Source organism: Engystomops pustulosus, chromosome 4 (assembly GCF_040894005.1).
Source record: "Engystomops pustulosus chromosome 4, aEngPut4.maternal, whole genome shotgun sequence".
Classification (NCBI taxonomy): Eukaryota; Metazoa; Chordata; class Amphibia; order Anura; family Leptodactylidae; genus Engystomops; species Engystomops pustulosus.
The window spans coordinates 35,308,493-35,317,952 of record NC_092414.1 but is presented as its reverse complement, the minus strand read 5'-3'; the positions used below and the strand labels follow the sequence as shown (position 1 = coordinate 35,317,952).

At 46.1% G+C, this 9,460-nt stretch overlaps 1 long non-coding RNA gene across 1 annotated transcript; it reads left to right on the top strand.

The window, feature by feature from the left end:
• Window positions 1-3,006: 3,006 nt before the first annotated feature.
• On the top strand, window positions 3,007-6,159 carry LOC140128929 (uncharacterized). Its single transcript, XR_011855195.1, has 2 exons — window positions 3,007-3,192; window positions 5,472-6,159. It is a non-coding gene; the product is annotated as an uncharacterized lncRNA (long non-coding RNA).
• The last annotated feature ends 3,301 nt before the right edge of the window (window positions 6,160-9,460 follow it).

The following is a 9,460-nucleotide window of genomic DNA, read 5'->3' as shown; positions in this document are numbered from 1 at the left end:
TGAAAACCAAATGTAAAGGGAGGATAAAATTAAAGAGGGGTTTTATATGTTGCAGATTTGCATTAGGGGTATTAAACCGGTACATGGAGGGGGGGGGGGGGGTGGCCAAAGTAAGTGGCATAGTACTATGTGGGGACCGTCAAGTTCGATATTCGACTATGCTTATGGGTGGGACGATGGGCGTGGTTTAGAAAAAGGGGAGGGGCTTTTGTCTCTTTTTCTTTCCTCCAAAAGTTGGGAGGTATGCTTTGTGCCTGTGTAATGTATGTGCTAAGAATGAGCCAGAGCCTGTGTTTATATGATATAATAAGCCCCCACAAAGTGACACCACTGCCGCCTCCCGGGGTTTCTCCTCAGTGTTTACCTGTCTTAGGCTGCATTCACACTAACGTATGGAGGACGTATATACGGCCGATATACGTCCTCCATAGACGGCAATGGGCGCACGGCGCCCTACGGGAGCGATACGGTGCTGCACACGTGCGGCACCGTACCGCTCCGTACCCGGGAAAAAGATAGGACCTGTCCTATCTTTACCCGTAGTACGCCGCCGTGCGCCATTACTTCCTATGGGAGAGGGGCGGGGGTGAGCTGCGCTCACCTCCTCCTCCTCTCCCGTGCACTGCCGTTGCCCGCTACAGTACGGGCGGGCAACGGCAGTGTGAATATAGCCTTACATGGACATGGGAGCGGGGGTTACTGTAAGGGCGACAACTGCCAAAACAGAGACCCTGGCGGGAAATATAAAGCTGTCCAAAACCTCTGCTGGATGTAGCAGCCAATCACAGGACTGCTTTCATTTCTTATTCCTCATTCACAAACAGATAGCTGCTCAGATAGCAGATAGCTGCTCTGTGATTGGTTGCAATGGGCTGTGGGTTATTTAAGCTGTCTCATAAATCTTTCACCTAATGGTCCATAATTATATAAAACTATCTAAAAGGGGGCGGGTCGTGTTGCCCTTAGCAACCAGACACCGAGCAGCCTATGGATTTCTGCTGACATTTGTATTGGAAGGTTCCATCACATCTTCTATCTACACTACATTATACCTGCAGGTTTACATTACCCCCTATATCAGCGGTGGCGAACCTATGGCACGCGTGCCAGAGAGGGCACGCAGAGCCCTCACGGCTGGCACGCGCCCCATCCTCCCAACCACTGCCAGGTGCGGACAACCACTGTCCACACCTGGTTGTCATGGCTGTTAGCAGTATCGGAGCTGCGCTCCGATACTGCTAACAGCCATGACAGAGCAGGGCACTCTTATCACAGCAGCGCACAGGACGGTAAGCGTCCCAGCGCTGGCAGCGAAATGATGTCATTACGCTGCCAGCGCTGGGGAACCTTACTCCGTGTGCGCTGCAGTGATCAGCCGGAGGAACGCCGAGTCTGAGGTGAGTTTATTTATTTATTTTTTTAATTCAGCGCATCCACGGGCATAATAGATCAGGAGGAAGGCTGATTTCCTGCCAGCTCCCGCACCTCCCATAAAACTCCGCCCGCAACCGGCCCGACACTCATGGCACAAACTGCGCCCGCTACCACAAGCCGCCCCCCCCCCCCCCGCGCCCGAACCCCAGCCTGTTCTGCCCGCTATCGCAGCCGCCCCCCCCCCCCCCCCGCAAGAACTCCGTCCGCTTTCACTCCCCCCCCCCCCGCTCAACTCCGGTCACTCTGCCCCCCATCACCCCCTCCCCTGGAACTCATGCCTCATAACCACACTGCCCCGAACTCCAGATGCTGCATCCCCCCCTCCCCTTGGAACAACAGACACCTGAGCAAGAGTAAGTAACATGTGTATTTCTATGTATGTATTTATGTATATGCATATTATATTATAAATTTATATGCATATGTGCATTTATATATTTATAGCTGTGTGAGGGCTTATTTTTTGCGTAACATATTTTACTTCTCATTTATTATTCCATGTCGTGTACTGGGAAGCTGTAGATTTTAATACTTTCGCTGTGCGCTCCAAATCATTTGTGTCCTTTATTCTTTGGTTCGGTCCTATCACAGTGATACCAGATTTGTAGGTTTTATTGTGTTTTAATGCTTTTTCTATAATTAAAACAGTGTACAAAAAAGAAAATAGTTTCGCCATCTTGTGACGCTAATAACTTTAGTGCACGGAGCTGGGGAGGGGTGATTTTTTTGCTTAATGAGCCGTTGTTTTCATTGCTACCATTTTGAGGACTGCGTGACCTTTTGATAACTTTTTATTACTCTTTTATGTGATGTAAAATGGTGTAAAAGTGGCGTTTCAGTGTGTATAGGACTGCTGTAATCCGAGCCCAGACAGTGCTGTGTAAATTGATTCTAAACTAAACCGTCAGTTTTCTGGTTAAATTGCCGTACTGGCACTTTGCGATAAGTAATTAGGTTTTGGGTTGCAGTTTGGGCACTCGGACTCGGTCTCTAAAAGGTTCGCCATCACTGCCCTATATGATACTCCTAGTATGACAGGTTTACATTACCCCCTATATGATACTCCTAGTATGACATAAGTAAAACATACACAGGAATCTGTCAGATATTAGAACAGGGAGGAGGAGAAAGACGTAACAGCATGAAATATAACTGATACAGGACCCCGGGTGCTCGGGCATCCCATGCTTACTACAAAGTGACCACTAGATGGAGCCAGTGCCTGCAAAGACGCTCTGCCTACTTATCGCCTGTTGTCGGGCGATTTCCATCTGGGTTTTTGTTCGTAGCCCCTCCTCCTTACGATCAGGTGCATGCCGCTCCCTCTCTGGCTGTAGTTCCTCCTCCAGTAACGGCTGCACTGTCTGACATTACAAAGTAGAGCGCGTAGGAGGGGCATCTGCATGCGGTCACGTGAGTGGCTAGAAAATGGCGGAGCCTGTAGGTGCATGGTAGCTGCTAGAATGGAGTTGGAAGGATGAGGCGTGATGTCACTGGTCACATGTCACTCCAGATCATGTGACCGAGGTGATATAGGCGGGGGCGGGGCTACGTGTTTCCCGCCTGTATGTGTGTGGAGAAGTTGTAGGTCTGCTCTCTGATGTGTGTGGAGGGATCTGCTCCAGGGTCTAATGGAGGGTTCTGGGAGCTGTGTGTAATATGTGCGGGCGGCTGCAGTCTGCAAGTGTGGAAAGGGGGTGATATGCAAAGAAGCACGGGCTCCAAGGGCAGCAGCGGGTCACACAGAGGAGCCTGGGGGTATGTAGTGAAGGATGAGGATTATGTATGAACATTGAGGGTCTTATGGCTGCATATTGCCTCATTGGGACATACATCATAATGTGGGTGCAGTCTGCCGCATTAGGGGGTGCAGCCTATAACATCGGGGGGGGGGGGTACATGCTGTATTTGTGTGGGGGGGGTGCAGTCTATAACGGGTTGCGGGGGGTACATGCTGTGTGTGGGGGGTGCAGTATATAACATGGGGGTATGTGTGTGTGGGGGGGTGCAGTCTATAACACGGGGTGCATGCTGTGGGGGGTGCAGTCTATAACACGGGGTGCATGCTGTGGGGGGGTGCAGTCTATAACACGGGGGTACATGCTGTGTGTGGGGGGGTGCAATCTAACATGGGGGGGGTACATACTGTATGTTTGTGGGGGGGTGCATGTTGTGTGTGTAGGAGGGTGCAGTCTATAACATGGGTACATGCTGTGTGTGAGGGGGGGTTTGTGCTGTGTGTGCGTGGCATGCAGTCTAACATGGGGAGTACATACTGTGTGTGTGTGGGGGGGGGGGTGCAGTCTATAATATGGGGGTACAGACTGTATGTGTGCGTGGTGAGGGTCATATATGGACTGTAAGGGTTCTAATGGCTGCATGTTGCCAAATTGGGACATTCATCATTAATTCGGGTGAAGTCTGCCACATCAGGGGGTGCGGTCTATAACATGGGGGGGGGGGGTGCAGTCTATAACATGAGGGGGGTGCTGTGTGTGTGTGGGGTGCAGTTTATAACATTGGGGTCCAGTTTATAACATTGGGGTCCATGCTGTATATGTTTTGAGTGCAGTCTAATGGGGGGGGGGGGTCTGTGCTGTGTGTGCGTGGGGTGCAGTCTATAACATGGGGATGCAGTCTATAAAATGGGGGTACATGCTGTATGTGTGTGGGTGCAGTCTATAACATGGGGGTACATGCTGTATGTGTGTGGGTGCAGTCTATAACATGGGGGGTACATGCTGTATGTGTGTGGCGGTGCATTCTATAACATGGGGGTATATGCCATGTGGGGGGTGTAAAATGTGGGGTACATCCTGTATGTGTGTTTGGGGGTGCAATCTATAACATGGGGGTACATGCTGTGTGTGGGGGGTGTAGTCTATAACATGGGGGGGTACATGCTGTGTGTGTGGGGGTGCAGTCTATAACATGGGGGTACATGCTGTGTGTGTGGGGGTGCAGTCTATAACATGGGGGTACATGCTGTGTGTGTGGGGGTGCAGTCTATAACATGGGGGTACATGCTGTGTGTGTGGGGGTGCAGTCTATAACATGGGGGTACATGCTGTGTGTGTGGGGGTGCAGTCTATAACATGGGGGTACATGCTGTGTGTGTGGGGGTGCAGTCTATAACATGGGGGTACATGCTGTGTGTGTGGGGGTGCAGTCTATAACATGGGGGTACATGCTGTGTGTGTGGGGGTGCAGTCTATAACATGGGGGTACATGCTGTGTGTGTGGGGGTGCAGTCTATAACATGGGGGGTACATGCTGTATGTGTGTGGGGGTGCAGTCTATAACATGGGGGGTACATGCTGTATGTGTGTGGGGTTGCAGTCTATAACATGGGGGTATTTGCCATGTGGGGGGTGTAAAATGTGGGGTACATCCTGTATGTGTGTTTGGGGGTGCAATCTATAACATGGGGGGTACATGCTGTGTGTGGGGGGTGTAGTCTATATACATGCTGTGTGTGGGGGGTGTAGTCTATAACATGGGGGTACATGCTGTATGTGTGGGGGTGCAGTGTATAACATGGGGGTACATGCTGTCTGTGTGGGGTGTAGTCTATAACATGGGGGTACATGCTGTATGTGTGGGGGTGCAGTCTGGTAGTATTCACACAAAGTGTAATTTCCCTTCTTGGCCCACCAGCAGATTATACTGTCTTTCATTTTAGCCCCAACATATAAAACCCTACTTACTATAACACACACCCCCCTACACACACACATACACACATCCACCCCCCCTACACACCTCTTTTCTATGGCCCATCAACTCGTAAAACCCTATATTGTTGACTTCTTGCATATAACGACCCCTTTTATTTAGCAATTGTTCCCTACTTATAATCCCCCACTAATCGAATTGTGGCCCCTTCACCTCCCTCGCCTCCCCCTTCACCTTGTGACTCCCCATTATGACCACCTCCCCTCGCTTCCCCCACACAATGTCTCTTCTTTCTCGTTTTACAATCTGCTAGTATGACTGTGTGTGGTAATATTGTATGTTTTCTTTTTTGATCCCTTTAGATTCTATTCTGTATTGGGTCCTGAATGGAGCATTTGTCATCGGAGAAGATCACAGCAACATGGACTGGGATTTGAGAACAAAACCTGCTTGAAAGGATAGAGGGTAGTAATCTGATTGGTGGGGATCAAATGCTGGGACCCCCGCTAATAACTGGTTTTCTGTTCTCATGGATGAATGGAGCAGCAGGTCTAGTTTCGCCCGGTGCTCTGTTAATTGCCTGAGTGCGCCAGGTCACCTGGTTATCTCTGGCCCTGTCATAGATCTTCAGGCGACTGCCGGAAATACCCAAGCGCTGTGCTCGCCCTACTGCTCCATCAATTAGATCTACATTCTTGTGATCAGTGGAGACCCCAGAAGTCACACCCCCACCTGTCCGATTTACCTCCCCTGGATTCTACTCGTGCATGTACCTTCGGGTCTTTGTTTGCAAACAGGGGCTGCAGCAGGGATGTCATGTCCGCTGTAGCCTTATATTCCTCTCTGCCAGACACCTCTGAGGCCAGGAGTAGAGCGCGCCAGGCACGTGTCATCATTATGACGTCACCGCTGCAAACAGAGGCTGGGATCTACAGGCAGGAGGATGCTCTGCTGCTATTGGGTAGATATTCCTATGTTGCGTAAAACCATTTTATGTCTCCTATGTCCAGGCAATGTTTTATAAAATAATAAAATTAAAAACTTCTTAAATCACTTTTCTCATGATTAATTTCATGTGTAATAATATAGAAAATAAAGAAACCACAGAACCAAAGCTGAAGGACTGTTCAATTTTTTCCAAGGTTTTTTTTTTTTGCAAAGATTATCCTTAAAGGGGCTGTCTGACTATTTCACTTTGCACGTGGGCTGAGAAGTGCTATAAAAATAAATCCCTTTATTTTTCCTCATCCATCACTCCCCTGTTCCAACACTGTATCAGACGTTGAGACAGGAAGCATACCAGGCTGCAGGAAGTGGAGGGGCCGTGCCCCTGTAAATATATAGGTACAGCCAACCTGTAAAATTTTTAAAATAGTCTGACAACCCCTTTAATATAGTTACACTGTCAAATTGTTTTATGACTTGTAGAAGGTTACTTTCTGTCTGTATAATGCAGCGGTTCTGAACCTTTTTGTAACCTGGGCCAGCTGCACCCAAAAAAAAATTTCCAGGTACTTTAAGGTTCCCCTTGACAAACTTGTGTGCTCCGTAATTGGCTCCTACCTAATTCCAACCCATGCAATGCCCCTTTTCCTGCAGCCCCTATTCTAAGATACTCTTTTTATAATTTGTCTTTAAGGAAACTCCCTCATGTCTGTTGCACCCCGTTTCTGTAACTCCCCACCTTTTTTGCACCGTTTTCTTTAATCTGTCTTTATAAGAAAGGGGCTACAGAAAAGGGGACATTATAATACCACTTTTTCTAAAAAAAAAAAAAAAAACCCGCTCCCCACATATAATGTCCCCCTGTATTTGGCCTTTACTCATTTGTGCACCCAAAACCCACCCAACCTGTTTTTCAACGTGAGAAAAAAAAAAAAATATATATATATATACTCTTCCCAGCTGCACCAAAGCAGCAGTTGTCAGCAGCCCAACCGTGACATTTAACATGCCTTTGGGGGGTCTTTCCCCCCGTGATCGCCATGATCTGCCAGGACCCCAGAGCTGCTTGTAGGCACTGCCTGAAACATTGCGTCTGTGGCGTAATTTTACAGGCACAGTGTCAACCTATCCATGTGCGTAGGCTTACACTGCTAATACCCTGCAATACATTAGTATTGCAGAGTATTATGGTAAACAAGCAATCAGATGATTGCTTGTTCATGTCCCATGGTGGAAATAGTCAAAAGTTTAAAAAAAGTTCAATAAAAAATAAAGTAATAAATGAGTCAAAATGCCCACATATGCTAACATATAAAGAGACATATAACGCTAAAAGTCACAAACCCCACATATATAGTACCACCGCGTCCGTAACAACCCGTAGAATAAAAGTAAATAATTCTTGAATCCGCACGATGAACGCCGTTTAAAAAAACCTGTTAAAAACCCACCAAAAATTATGATTTTTTACCTATTGAATCCCACTAAAAATGCAATAAAAAGTGATCAAAAAAACCTATGTACTCTGACATGATACTGGTGCAAAGTGCAACATGTCCCGCAAAAAAACAAGCCATCAACTAGCTCTGTAGCCAAAAAAGTAACAATGTTATGCCACTTGGAAGACGGCAATGCAAAAATGATAGTTCCCCCAACACCCACCCCCCCACATTAGGTTTTATTTGTCAAATTTAGTAAAATGTAAGAAAACATATTCATGTATGGTATCCCCGTAATCGTATCGATCCATAGAATAAAGATAACATGATTATTAGGCTATACGGTGAGCACCAAAATAAAGTAAAAATCTAGTACAGAATTGATGCTTCTCTACTCCTGCCGTCAATAAGATATTCCTAAATTTTCAAAAATCGGCGATATTTTACCAAAATGGTAAAATTGGAAAAAGCATCTCCTCCCGCAAAAAAATTTGCTTTCACATGGCCCCAATAAAGAAAAACCAAAAATTTTATAGCCTACAAAAGGGGCCAATGAGGAAACTAAAATCCTGGCAGCTGCAGGTCCCTCCTTCCCTTCTGCGCCTCGCTGTGCGCCCATAAAACAAGTCACGGCCACATGTGGGGGGTCTCTGTACAACAAACTGTATGATGAAATTTCTCTTTATATTTTGGAAATGTGTAAATTTTAGGGCTAAATGAACGTATAACCGACACAATTTGACCATTCTAAATTTCACCTCCATTTTGATGTAATTACTATGAAGATCTCAAAGAGTTAACAATCTTCCTAAAAGCGGTTTCTGATAGTTTGAGGGGTGTAGATTTGAAAATGGGTTGATTACATAGGGGGTTTCGATGTTAAATATGTAAAATTTCATTCAAAACTATTTGTCCCCAAATTGGTCAATTCTGAAAATACGGAAAATCGCTATTCGATTTGTAAGCCGCATGACATCAAAATAAATTACCCAGACATTGCAAAAATTATGAAAATGTAAAGTAGACATGGGAAATGTTATTCAGCAACTTATTTAGGTTGTAAATCTATCTGTCCGAAAACGCAATGATTTTGAAAATGGCAAATTTTCAAAAAAATTCATTTTTTTCCTTTTTTTGGTAAATAAACGCAAAACTAATCAGCCAAAATTTACCACTAAAATGAAGTACAACATGTGGGGAAAAAACAATCTTAGAATAACTTTGATAAGTAACAGAGTTCAAAAGTTATAACCATATAAAGCGACGCAAGTCAGAATCCAAAAAATGGGACTGAGCCTTAAGCTACAAAATGGCTGCGTCCTTAAGGGGTTAATCAGCTATGAAAATGTTTTACACAACTGCTTACACTTAAAGCAATTAAAAAAAACAGCTTCCAGGGTAGCCAAGCGCATTGTAACATTGAAAAATTCACGCTTCCCGATTCATCCAAAACGCCACATGTGAATGCACCCTGAAACAAGCAGAGGCAATGTGATGATTGTCTACATCTGCAAAGAAGGGGAGATTAATATTACACCTCATGCTTTGGTAGAGGGGGTTAAGTTGTGTGACTGGGGTCCATTGATCTACTTAAACTGCAGGGGCACAGCTCATTACAGGGCAGAGCTGTGATTGTAAAGAGCCTGGTATGACATCACATGATCAGGACAGGAGCCGTGCACTGGTATGACATCACATGATCAGGACAGGAGCCGTGCACTGGTATGACATCACATGAGCAGGACAGGAGCCGTGCACTGGTATGACATCACATGATCCTGTGATTCCTATTCGGAATGGTCACCAGTTATGAGTGGTGTACCCCAGGGTTCTGTGCTTGGCCCACTACTATTTAATATATTTATTAATGATATAGAGGTAGAAATTAATAGCACTGTGTCTATTTTTGCAGATGACAGAGCTGTGTAGTGTAATACAGTCTATGGTGGATGTTCATAGGCTGCAGG